Source organism: Molossus molossus, unplaced genomic scaffold (genome assembly GCF_014108415.1).
Source record: "Molossus molossus isolate mMolMol1 unplaced genomic scaffold, mMolMol1.p scaffold_m16_p_9, whole genome shotgun sequence".
Taxonomy (NCBI): Eukaryota; Metazoa; Chordata; class Mammalia; order Chiroptera; family Molossidae; genus Molossus; species Molossus molossus.
The window spans coordinates 85,482,856-85,497,325 of record NW_023425403.1 but is presented as its reverse complement, the minus strand read 5'-3'; positions in this window follow the sequence as shown (position 1 = coordinate 85,497,325).

Below are 14,470 nucleotides of genomic sequence, written 5' to 3'. Positions count from 1 at the left end.
AAAGAAACCCCAGAGCAAGTAGTAGGAAGGAAATAGTAAAGATCAGAGCAGAATAAATGACATAGAGTCCAAAAAACAATTCAAAGGATCAATGAAACAAAGAGCTGGTTTTTCAAAAAGATAAACAAGATTGATGGACCCTTAGCTAGACTCACCAAGAAACAAAGAGAGAGAACCCAAATACACAAAATCAGAAATGAAAGAGGAGAAGTAACAACTGACACCACAGAAATATAAAAGATTGTTAACAACTACTATGAACAATTATATGGCAACAAATTCAACAATCTAAGCAAAATGGACCAATTTCTAGAAACACATTAGTCTCCCAAAACTGGACTGGGAAGAGATAGAAAACTTGAACAGACCAATAACAACTAAGGAAATTGAGGAGGTAATCAAGACGCTCCCAGCAAATCAAAAGCCTAGGCCTGGATGGCTTCACGGGGGAGTTTTACCAAACATTCAAAAAAGAACTAACACCCATTCTCCTCAAACTATTTCAAAAAATTCAAGAAGAAGGAAGACTTCCAAACTTGTTCTAAGAGTCCAGCATAATTCTAATTCCAAAACCAGAAAAAGGCATTACAAAGAAAGAAAACTACAGGCCAATATCCCTGATCAACATAGATGCCAAAATCCTGAACAAAATACTAGCAAATCGAATCCAGCAATGCATCAAAAAAATTATTCACCATGACCAAGTGGGATTCATCCCAGGGATGCAAGGCTGGTACAATATTCACAAATCAATAAATGTGATACATCACATAAATTAAATGAAGAATAAAAACCACATGATCATATCAATAGATGCCGAAAAAGCCTTTGACAAAATCCAGCATCCATTTCTGATAAAAACGCTCAGCAATGTGGAAATAGAGGGATCATATCTCAACATAATAAAGGTCATATATAAAAGACCTATAGCCAACATCATACTCAATCGGCAAAAACTAAAAGCACTTCCCTTAAGAACAGGAACAAGACAGGGATGCCCACTTTTGCCATTCTTGTTTAACATAGTACTGCAAGTCTTAGCCACAGCAATCAGACATGAAGAAAAAATAAAAGGGATCCAAATTGGAAAGGAGTAAGTGAAACTGTCATTATTCGCAGATGACATGACACTATACAAAGAAAACACTAAAGACTCCACCAAAAATTTGCTAGACTTAATTAATGAATTTGGTCAAGGAGCAGGATACAAAATTAACGTCAATAAATCAATGGCATTCTTATACACCAGTGATGAACTCACAGAAAGAGAAACTGAAAAAATAATCCCATTTACCATTGCGGCAAAAAAATTAAGATACCTAGGAATAAACTTAACCAAAGAAGTAAAGGACCTATTCACAGAAAACTACAGGACATTGAAAAAAGAAATGGAGGAAGATATCAAAAAGTGGAAGCACATACCTTGTTTATGGATTGGAAGAATTAACATCATTAAAATGTCCATATTACCCAAAGCAATCTATAGATTCAATAAAATCCCCGTGAAAATACCAACAACATATTTCAAGAACCAGAACAAACACTTCAAAAGTTCATATGGAACCAAAAAAGACCTCAAATAGCCACAGCAATCTTGAAAAAGAAGGACAAAGTAGGTGGGATCATAATACCAGATATCAGGTTATACTACAAAGCGACTGTAATCAAAACAGCCTGGTACTGGCACAAGAACAGGCATATAGACCAGTGGAACAGAGAACCTAGAAATGGACCCAAGGCAATATGCTCAATTAATATTTGACAAGGGAGGCAAGAGCATATAATGGAGTAAAGACAGCCTCTTTAATAAATAGTGTTGGGAAAATTGGACAGCTACATGCAAAAAAAAAAAAAATGAAACTAGACCATCAACTTATACCGTACACAAGAATAAATTCAAAATGGATAAAAGACTTAAATGTGACTCATGAATCCATAAAAATTCTAGAAGAAAATGTAGGCAACAAAATTTCAGACATCATACGCAGAATTTTTACTGATACATCACCTAAGGCAAGAGAAACAAAGGAAAAAATGAACACATGGGACTATATCGAAAAGCTTCTGTACAGTGAAAGATACAATCATCAAAACAGAAAGGCTACCCATTGTAAGGGAGAGCATAATTTCCAATGATATATCAGATAAGGGGTTAAATTGTAATATATAGAGAGTGCTCATACAACTCAACAAAAGAAAGACAAAGAACCCAATTAAAATATGGGCAGAGGAACTAAATAGACACCTCTCCAAACAGGACATACAAATGGCCAAGAGACATATGAAGAAATGCTCAACATCACTAATCATCAGAGAGATGCAAATTAAAACAACAATGAGGTATCACCTCACACCTGTCAGAATTGCCGCCATCAACAAATCATCAAACAACAAGTGTTGGCGAGGGTGTGGAGAAAAGGGGACTCTAGTACACTGCTGGTAGGAATGCAGACTGGTGCAGCCACTAGGGAAAACAATATGGTGTTACTTCAAAAAATTAAAAATTGAACTTCCATTTGGCCCAGTAATCCCACTTCTAGGAATATACCCTAAGAAGCCTGAAACACCAATCGGAAAGAATATATGTACCCCCATGTTTGTAGCAGTACTATTTACAATAGCTAAGATCTGGAAACAGCCCAAGTGTCCATCAGTAGACGAATGAATAAAAAAGCAGTGGTACATTTACACAATGGAGTACTATGTAGCTGTTAAAAAGAAAGATCTCTTATCCTTTGATACGACATGGAGGGACCTGGAAAGTATTATCCTAAGTGAAACAAGCCAAGCAGAAAAAGACAAATAACGCATGATCTCACTTATTTGTGAAATATAATGAACATAACAGTATGAGGAATAGGGTAGACCCAGAGACGTGGAAGTAGGGCACAGACTGACAACCCTCAGAAGAGGGGCGGAGGAGGGAAGAGATATACCACAGAACTTATATGCATGTACGCATAACCAATGGACATGGACAACAAAGCCAGGGACGGGATGTGGGGGAGGGAGAGGAGGGTGTCAATGGGGTAAAAAAGGAGAAACATCTGTAACAAAAATAATATTAAAAAAAATAAAATAAAGGGGCCTTTCATAGCTGAAATCTGCAGTGGCTGGGAACCGAATGTGTGTTGTTCTTTGTACATATAGAACACGGTTCTGTGGAAGAAGCCTTAGTTCTGTTTCTGTACACCTGTGACCTGTAGCCCTTTCAACACTCCTCTGTCATTTGTTTGCCTGTTTGCCTTCTTGACTGCAGCAGGAATTTTTGCCATCTGTGCTTCCATCCTTGTATATAGCACAGAGTCTAGCACATAGTAGGTGGTTTTGTTTGTTAAATATTCACCTCACCACCACCTTGGGGCTGAGGGCTAAAACCATCAACATCTGACAAAATCTCAAATAAGACTATTTGCTAATGGGAACTCAGGACTTAGAATGAAGTCCATGTGGTACTCAGGTGGCAAGAAATTACAAAATAATGTTTAGTTTCTTAGGAAACTAAAGCGAAACTGGACTTGAAACCCTAATAAGAAAGAGATGCATTCTTCCACAGTGTAAATACCTTCTCGCGGCTGATTTCTCATCTCTAAATGAGGAAGTTGGATGGATCTCAAGGATCCTTTCAAGCTTAAAAATTAGCATCTTTGGCGTAAAGTACTAATTGCTTTTATTTTGCCTTGTTCTTTATATTTTGAAGATTCGATGTTCTGTTTGCTTTACAGCTGTGAAACTAATGATAGACTTTAACTATAACCAGGACCTACAAAGACAACTTCCCATGACTGTTTAGGGTATTTCAGTGCTGGAGTGATAAGATATTTGCAACTGGCTTGTCAAATTCCATATTTCATGTAAATATCTTATGAATGCCCTTTGCAATGTAAATGAAAGATAATGAATTTTGATAGAATCATTTCAGATTACCATCCCTCCCACTATTAAAAGGACCTCTCTAGGTTCATAGTAGTTTATTTCATTGTCAAGTAAAGACGATCTCTTCCTTCTCCGGACCCACTGTGCCTACTCAGGCTGTTGTTAAAGGCTCACTCACTATACAGGACCCCATGGCCAGTCTTCGTGGTCTCAGCAGAGTCTCCATGTCTAGTCTCAGTGGCTCATTTCATCGCTTGGGATAGTTGAGGTCTCAGATATGTGTATTCCTTGGAGCTGAGGCATTCAGGGTCACACTAGGAAAAACAGTCCCTCATGTAAAAAAGTGGGCTCTCTGCCTGTCTCCTCGTGCCAGCCACGTGTCAAGGGGCCTCCGTTCTCTTGCCCCCCGGTGTTCCTCTTCCGGGCCTCACTCCTCCCCCGCCGAGGGTGTCTGTTCCTCCGCCTGTTCCTCATCATAAAAACCTGGCGCTGTCAGGAACTCAGAGATCGCGTGTAAGCTGGATAGATGAGGGGGAGGCCTGGAGGGGTCCTTCGAACTTCTTGGGGTCAAACCGCTAGTTAGGGAGGCTGGGACCTGATCGCCAGGTCTTGCGGCTTTGACTCCAGAGGCTTTTCTCTTCCACCAGGCTTGAAAGGGGCAGTGGCCGGAGAGGCATTAGGGGCCATACTGCACTTGCAATAGCGAGACTTTCCTTTAGGTTTTTTCTCTCTTGTTTTAGAAAGTTGGTTTTTGTTGTGGTTTTTACTTTCCCAGTTCTCCCATTTTCTTCCATGGAAGGCTAAGCTGACACCTTGTGCAGAGAGCTGACGAACTGTTTTCTACAAAATAAACAGTGGAAAGCAAATAGCACAAGTATTTAGGGATATTCGAGGGCCCTTAGTCCCCAGGCTTCCAACGGCTCAGGAAACATGTCTGCTCGATTGTCGAGGGAGAGGAACGAAGCTGTGTTCGGGGGTTCAGGGCACTGGGCACGACAGAAGCGGCGTTCCAGCGAGTGAGTGAGTGAGTAGTCTTCCTGGCATTGTGATAGATCTATTTTTCTGGAAAGTATCAAAACGCAGAATCATCATCCCCAAAGCCCAGAGAGTCTGGCAGCCACTAAGACGCATTTCTATGGCTCCAAGTGCGATGTTAACAAGACACTGCGCGTCACATCAGAGATCCCCGAAGACGAGCCATGCATCTCCTTATGTTCCACACAGACCGCGGGGACTGGGCTGCAGACTCGCGGGGGGACATTTCCAGCCTTGCACGATAACATCACTGAATTTATGCCTGCGTGGAGGAGGCAGTTGTGAAGGATACTGGGGCGAGGACCTCACTCCTCAATGTCTGGATATTGGGGGGTCTGTGAATAGGAATTTTCAAAAGACTAACCCGGGCATGATAAAGGGGCTGCAGCTACTCTTGCCCTTGTCCCTTGTGTTCTTCTCGTTTCTCCCTTGCCCCCCGGTGCTGCCTTTCCTCCCCCACACCCTAACTAACCTGCAAACCGCAATGTTTGCAAAAACATCCCTTGAGAGAACCGCCGGGACAGTTGTTGGGATGGGATTGCACGCTCGGTCCTGGGAGACATTCAGTTGTGAGTTTCAGAGCAGTTCAAGATGAACACTGCTGCCTGGAAGAGACCCCATGGCAGCCCTGTCCTCCCCTCAGCCTGGGGACTCCAGCCTGCCGCTCTTCCACGCAGATTCCCGGTCCTGGGACGGCATGGGTCTCTAAAGCTTCAGTCTTCATTTGAGTCAGTGACACCATTTTTTTATTTTTTATTTTTATTTTTTGATTCAGGGTGTAGTGCTCATAAATAAAAGGGTTTTATCTTTGACTTTTCAACCCAGCTGAAAACAGAGATACCCAATGATACTGGAGTAATAAACTTTGTTAAAACCAACTCTCAAAACCCCCAATTCTTTACAGTAAGGTGGAGAGAGAATGGGCTTGGGGACATTGTCAGGTTATCTTCATATGATTAGCAGCTGTGTACGTGTTTTTTAAAAATATTTTATTTATTTATTTATTATTTATTTATTTATTTTTCTAGAGAGAGAAGGGAGAGAGAGAGAATCGTCAAAGTGAGAGAGAAACATCGATCAGCTGCCTCCCACACGCCCCCTATTGGGGATGGAGCCTGCAACCCAGGCCTGTGCCCTGACCGGGAATCGAACCGGGACCTCGCAGCCCATGGGACGGCGCTCAGTCCACTGAGCCACTCCGCCGGGCGGCAGCTGTGTTTCCATGTGCTCTGAGGTTTGCATTTGGTCACTGACACCCTCTGATTCGGGGAACAGTCAGCGATCTCGCTCTGCTCATCCTTAAACCGGAACAGGCAGTTTGTGTTTGACGCTGACGCAGAGCGAGAGGCCAGGCTGATTTATGGCATTCCAAACTCTCCAGGTGACAGAGAATGGGTCGCTTATTCCATTTCAAGGGGCTTCTCTTCGTGAGAAGTAAGTGCAGGGAGCTAAGAATTACCCGGAACAGGGGCAGACCGAGGCAGCGCTTCTCTCAGCTCACCTGGAGGCAGGTAGGAAACAGATGCATAGAAGCAGATGCGCAGCACTGAGGGTAGCAGGGTGAGCATGAGGAACAATAAACCCTGGGTGTTTGTATTCCCGTTACCTCTCAGGACTTGTTGTCAGAGAGACTGTAATACAGATGACCGAACAACTCAGGGCTTAGAGACACCGACCCGCTCAAGCAGTCGAAAATCTACCTTTAACTTTTGACTCCCCCCAAACTCACCTGAGAGCCTACTGCTGACAGGAAGCCTTACTGATAATATAAACAGTTGATGAACACATATTTTGTGTGTTATGTGTACATTACATACTGTATTCTTACAATCAGGTAAGCTAGAGAAAAGAAAATGTTATTAAGAAAATTACAAATAAGAACAACTACTTACAGTATTTATGGGGGAAAAATCCTTATATGTAAGTGACCTGTGTAGTTCAAATCTGTGTTGTTCACGGGTCAACTCTACTAGTTTACTCATCTTCTGTCACAAGGAAACTGCTTCGCACCATCTCCAGGGTGATGTAATACAATGCATTCAGGTTTAAATGAGACTGCCTCCCTTCTTAGCTGTGTATCCTTGGTCAATCCACTAATCTTTCTACCTGTTTTTCATCTGTAAAATAGGCCTAAAAATATCTATGTTCATAGGTTATTATCGGAATTAATGCACATAAAATGTCTAATCCAAGTCGGCATTTCTTTCTCGTGCCTGGCCTGCTTCTTTGTACTCCCACGTGGTGTGCTCTAAGACCTCTTGCTCCTCAGAGGGTTCTGAATGGCTGCTTTGCCACAGAATCTTGCATTGTCTCTAAAAGTCTCCTGCAGCCTGCACACCCAACTCCTGCTCAACTGCTTCCTCCTGCCATTGCTCCTGGTAAGCTCTCTATAAGTCAGTTTGAAGTTTAACCCTATTTGCCCCTTGTCAAGGAAAATGTGCTTGGGGGGTAAGCTGCTTCTGAAGAATTGTGCAATTTAGGAAAATTAAGTTTCAGGCCAGCCATGTGGCTCTGACAGCTTGCACTGCTCGGTACTTAGCAATAATGGAGAAAATGCCAGTAAAAATGACAAAACGGCAGAGCCCTGACCCACCAGGTAATTGTAGATTGAATATGTCTTGGCTGAAACCAGGAATGATTTTGCTTAAATGAACTAAGGGCAGAACTGCATGTTGTAAGTCATATAAAACAAGACTAGGTCCCTTGGTAATTAAAGATGCAAACCAGAAGCACAAGACGTCTGGAAGCGGAATATCACTGGCTTCAAAGGGGAGAGGTGGTAGGGGAAAAGGCAAATCATTTCTCTTTAATGAATACATTTCAGGCATGTATATGGGCATTAAAAGACAGGCAGCTATTCAAATCTAGCACTATTTTTTTTTTTTTTATATTAGAAGAAAAAAGATGAGAGATTAGGTTGTCCAGAGCCCACAACTGCTGTTATCATCCTACAGCTGCACAGAGGAGCCAAAAAGGTGAAGAGTTGGAAAGAGATAAGTACAAAACCACAGAGTGAATTTGTTCAGGAATGAGGATTAGAACCATTAAGTACTTTAGGCACTTGATCCTGCTAATCTTTGTTCTCTAATGTGAAAAATTCATGGGCTTTAGGAAGAGAATACTGTAGGTTCTCAGATGAAACCAGCACTGACTGTCATTGTATAATCCCCACATATTTGCACCCTATCTCTTCAGTCATCAGAAATAGGCAGCTGGAGAAGGCGGACAGAGAGATTAGCTCTCCATTGCTCCGTGCATTGTGTTTTTGCTTTGCAGCATCTTTAATTACCGAAAAATAATTCTCTGAATGGGACCCTAGTGGCTTGAAGAAGTTAATGCAGTTTGCAGAAGTCTAACCTTCTCCCAAGGAGTAGCTTAAGTACAGAGAAGATCTGGCTCAGTAAATACTGAATAACAAGAATCAACTGATAAGGGTCAAACTCTACACAACAAAATTGAACCAATGGCCCATTTAATCCAGTACTCTCTCAATAAATCCCCTTTCACCATAAGGCACTATTTTCCTGGTAATTTGCATGAATTGTTGGCCATTCTTTCTCAATCCTTTTAGGTCAGGTCAGTATCAATTTATCCCTTCACTCATTTCACCATCCATCCATCCATCCGTCCATCCATCCGTCCATCCATCCTATTGAGCATCTACTATGCAAGGTTTGTGATAAATAAGACACAGTCTTTCTTATAAAGAACTAATTGGCAGAGGAAAATGGATGAGCTAGAAGTCCATAGCAGACTGTAAGAGCGGTCTATAGACAGTGGGCACCATCTGATCCAGAAGCTTTCATGGACCAACCTTCTTCCACAGCCTGTGTAAGTTGCTCCCACAGGACTTCGTGTCCCTGTATTCTAACACTGACCACATTGTATTGTAATTATCTTTTTACTGTCTGTCTTGTCTCCCATGATATGGTTTGCTTGAAGGCAGGGACTCTGTTTCAGTCATCTTATCCCCTTAGTGTCTAGATCACCCACAGGCTCTAAGAAGGCCTCAATAAATGTTGGTTGGTGGATGAATAGATGAGGATACATTATTCTGGTAGTGAATCTAGCCATGCCAGTCATGGTTTTGACCTACATATATAACCACATATTGCCCAGCTATTTTAAGAGGTAATGACTGGGAATGACCACAGAATCTCAAGCTATGGGAATGAATAAATAGGGATTTTAAATTAGGGATTAATTTTTATTTATGTCTTGAGCAAAATTAAAAACTTGTGTGGATGGCTCACAACTGCTTTCAGAATGAGAAATACAAATACATCATGGATACACAGATGTGCTATGGATAGTAGCATCCTAGATTGCTTTCTTTATCTTATAAGCTATACTCAATCAATCTCTACATCTTGTTCATTCTATGACCTTCATATCTTTAAAATCTGTTCTCTTCCCTCCATTTTCACTGACACTATCTTAGCATAGACCACCCTCATTTCATTTGTAGACACGGTTCCAGCCTTCCTTGATTCCAGTCTGCTTTTTTCTCCCTCAAATCTACTCTTCACATTGCAGACAGAATAACTTTCTAAAATGTACTCGATTATGTTTTTGTCTTGTTTAAGACTCTTTAGTCTCCTAGTTGCATACAGGATAAAGCCTTAACTTGTTAGCAAGTGATGCAAAGTCCTTTGTGTCCCCCTGTACTGTCATCCCCTGATGTGTCTCTGTTGACTTCCCTACCCTATGAAGCACCATACTTCATCTTCACCTTGTCCCCTGACTTCTGTACCTCTTGCTCTTTGGCCGGAGTGTCCTGTTCCAGCCCAGCTTAAGCCCCACATCCTCTCCTCTGTATACTCTACTAAGTTCTACCAGCGTAAATGTGTCTTCATTCAAAACTTCTTTCCTGAGTGTCCACTTCCTCCTTCCCTTTCCCAAAACACAAGTGGGCTATAAGCCATTTCTTTGTGTTCCCATGGCATCCTGTGTCCTTTACACACCAAAGTTCAGATGCTTCTCTGCATGCCTATTTATACTAAATCTTACTTAACTCTCTAATACTAAGCTTACTATTAAGTGTAAAACACTTAACAGTTAAGAAGGAAATGACTGAAAGTAAAATAAAGGCTCAATGAAGGGCCAGGTCAGTTTCTGTTTTTGCCCACACTGGATCTTTCATAATGGGACTCATTTCATGCGAATCCTCAGTAAATTTTTATTGATGGGCAAACTGGAAATAGAAATGCAGAACATTGCAAATATTTTTGGTGAGTTAAGTCCTTTTTTTGAAACGTCATTAGAATTTGGAAAACTGGGATGACCAACAACCTTGGTTTGCCTGGAACTGTCCTTGGTACTTAAAGTGTCAGTTCCTAGGAGAGCCCTCATTCCTGCTTTCTTCCGCGAAAGTCTTACATGCTGGGTAACCCCCCTAAGTCCCATGTTCACAGGGCACACTGAGACTGTTGTTTACCTTAGAAATCTCATGCCTTGGAGCTCATCTCCCTAGGAAATCTGCCCTACTTATTTCTACAATCTTCAGCACCTCCAGGGGTGCAGCCAGGGGTAAGTGTGAGCCGAGGCTAAGAGCAAATCAGCTTTCTGTAAGACGAGATGCTAGAGGACTTAGCAACTTCCTCACAGTGGCCCTGCAAGGTAACTGGTGGAGCAGAGATTCTAACCCAGTGACGCAGCCTCTGCAGAGCTCCCTCTCCTGGCAGCTGTGAGGAGTGGCGTGAGTGCTGGACTGGGAGTTAGACTCAGATTCCTCAAAGCGAGTTGACCTTGGGCCAGCTGTTTAACCTCTCTGAGCCTCGGTGTCTGCACCTGTAAAAAGAGATAGTGCCTGTCCTCTATGCATCCCAGGGTGGTTGGAGATTCAAAAGGATAGTGTACATGAGAATAATTTGAAAGCCACGGATGCTCTGCCATTGTGACTACCATCATCCCGTGGCAACATTATGTGAACACAGGCTGAGTTTTTCCACCACAAGTTATAGTTGGTATAATTCTAGAAGGGTCTGCTCTCAAGCATACAAAGCAGACCTGTGCAGAAACAGGAAGCCAGTCTGCTGGTGCGTGAGACAGAGCTGTGAGCATCAGGAGCTCCCGGCTGCGGGGCGGACCGGCGGGCCACACGGTGGTGTCTGTCTCCCCAGGTGTAGCTGGGGATATCGTTCACAGAATTGCATTGTACGGATTCCACGGCAGTAATCTGACCACCCGATCATTATTTTTAGTGACATTTGCCCAAGTTGGCCTCAGACCATATACAGGATGAGTTGAATTTTGAAAGCTATATTGAAATTTAAAATCCACCCTTTATTGCTTTAATTTGTGTGTGTGTGTGTGTGTTTGGAAGCATGATTTTGCCTTGCTATTTTATTCTCTTTCTGCAAAACCACTGGAAAACTATGAGTTCTGATGCCTCTCTCCTCTTACAGCATTTTTGAAATATAAAATATTTTCTAGATGGAACATATTATACTACCTTTTGCAGAAAATCTATGTCATTTCTCCTCACCACCTCATCCCCCAACACACACTCTGTTACACCATGATGTGTCTGCACCAAAGAAAATTACTGACCCCGTGATCTGAACAAGAAAATGTTCCCCAAATATATTGCCTCATCTGTTAGGTTTGATTAAACCATTTATCAGCAAAAAATAAAAATTGCTTTTCTTTGCTTAACATGTCTGGAGATTCAGGAGTACTTTGTGAGGCTATTGTGATCTCAGCATTCACGCCAGAACAGTATGCTCTGTTCCTAGTTTATGGCAATATGCAAGGGAGCTTAGACTAGGAGGAAGATGACCTTTTCTCTTCTACTTGCACTGCTTGTCACCTCAGGGTTTGATTCCGACTATATTCTTGGCGAGGTGAGATCATCTACAGGCCTTTATTATACAGTTTATGTGCATGTTTGCTTCTGTTAACAAAATCATGTTGTACCTCTCCACCGTTGTGATATATGCACTGAATTCCTTCTCCATCCATGGGGATGGATTCATGGTACGTGCTTTCTCACCTTACTCAAACACCGGCTACAGTGAAGAATGTGGCCAGACATTAGACAACATGGTTCTTCCCCATGTAGACTTTAATTCCAGGGCCTCTGACTGTCTATCTTCAGCTTTTCCCCTCCGTTCCCTACTTGCGGAGTAGGTTACTCCAGTGAACGTGAGTTAGATGGTTGCACAGTTTGAGCCCCCACAACTCCGTAAGAGTTATGTGAGCTTCCCATAGGTGGTCACTCTTCATAAGTCTCCAGATGAAGTTACATTTGATGTCAGATGCTTTGAGCAAATCGTTATCCAGCCCTTATTATAGGCATAGCATCAGAAGAATGTGGGAGACAAATGTCTTATTTACACAGCCACAAAACTCAACAACAGTTGATTCTGTTTGAAGTTTTTAGAGAGGTTTTGTAGAAGAGATTGATAACATTCATTTACTCTTCTAACATTTATTGAGCAGCTACAGTGTGCTGGGTACTGTGCACATCCTGGAGATGAGATTAAGAGACACAGTTCCTAAAAGAGTTTAACATCATTGGGGCTGCCAGACTTGCAAATAAACACTCATACTGACAGCTGCTGTAAGGGAGTATTTAAACTGCAGCCAGAGCATGGGTGTAGGAGAATTACAGTTTGCCTGGGGGTTTCAGGGAAACTTTTCTGGTGAGAATAGAATTTGAATTGAGACTCACGGGATGATTAGAAGTTAAACAAACAAACAAAGAGCACTGCAGGAGGAGAAAAATGTATGTAGGAATACAGGCAAGAGAAAGCTTGGTTTCAGTACTGCTGGGGATTAAAGAGTGTGTGTGTGGAGGGGGTGTTGAGGAGAGAACGTGGACTGGCTGGGATATAGGGAGCCAGGGCAGGCTGATCACAAAGGCCTTGGGTGCCAAGCAATGGAAGTTAGCTTTAATACTATTCAAGAACTGTTTTGTAAAATCAAGGCAGAGTTTGTGACACATGGCAGTGGGGAGAGCAGCAATTACACATCACCGACAGTCTAGCTGCAACCTCCCCAGTGACTGTAAGAGCTGGATGTGCTCTTGAGAATACGTCAAATGTGGGGGGAAAAGAGCTGAGATCATTACCTCAGTAGCTGTGAACCAGTCAGCATATTTGAGAAGGGTAGACTGTATCAGATTCCCCTGTTCACGTTAATAACGAGGAAATAAATAGGCTGAGAGATTTTAAGTGGCTCCCTCCCAGGGTAAAGACCCAGGGATGTTTAAGGCAGGGTTTTATTCAAGTTGACTAAATGCACTCGTGTTCCGTTTCCATCTCAGTAAAAGGTGAAGGGAAGACTGACAGGGCTGGGCAGACGGGTTCACCGGCACAGAGGAGAGGCGCGGAGTGCTGGGCAAGAGAGCAGTTGGGCCAACTTTTAAAAGTTGAGAAGGAACCTCAGATGATGAGAGAAAATGCTAGATGGGCGTCTGGTAGAAGTCCTTAAATTTTTGGTTAAAGACCTGCAGCCTAAGGGGAAATTTTTGGAGAGTTGTGACAAAGTTCAGAAGGAAATGATGGAGGGGGATTAACATGATGCATCAATAACTCCAACAAGTAATTTATCCATCATCTAGTATGTAGATTTTGAACTGAATAATCTAGATGGGGGATTGGGAACCCAGATCCATAGTAGTAGAATTTAGCTGAACACAGTTCCAGCTCATCTTTCAACGATGGCATTAGTTACCAGAAACATGTGAGGAAATCCCAAGAGCACAGACTACGGAATGGTGCTCTGGGTAGTGATGCTACAATTCAGCGATTTCCCTGATTCAAACACAGTCCTTTGTGTCAGGGATGGCTCAGAGGTAGGGCTGCTTTAAAATACACTGAGGATATGGCCACAAAAGAGGAAGCATTTCACAAGCAAAACCAGCTGGCTGGGAATCACAGCTCATTGCCCTCGAGGCTTTATCTTAGACCTTTCAAATATGGGCGTCTTAATTCAGAACTGGTTCTAGCCCAGGAGGGCTATGATTTGATCATGACAAACCTATTCTTCATTGCTTTAATGTTTTGGCAAAGCTCAGCTGTCATGGTGGCCTTCAATTTTTATTCCTGCTTAACGTGTCAGCTTGACACAGTCCAGAAGCTATTTTTCCTGCTCCTCCCTATCCTAGAAGCCTCCAGTGAAGTGAGAACGGTGCATTGGAGATACGACAAACCACTCCATTTATCATATGCCAAAAACCTGAGGACATTTTCTCTCAAATTCTCCGAGACGGTATTGGTGTTTAGCATATTAAGAATATGGGCTCTAAAGTGTGGTGAAAGTTAAACCATGTGTTGCTTTGTTTTGGCATTTCTATTAATATTTTCCTTGGACATGCTCCATGCCTTAGCATCTGCATGGACCAACACCTTTTTTCCTGATTTGTGAGGTCATGAGGACATGGCCTAATACTTGGGTAAACATCTTTGAGGTCCTTGAATACCTGCCTAAGTGAAATGGGATAATCTAAGTAGACATGCCTCGTCTTGCACCTGTCGTGTCGTAGTAGCTTATTGTCAAGTTTCTTCCTCACAACCAAAAACAAACAGAACAAAAACAAACAAAATGGAATATC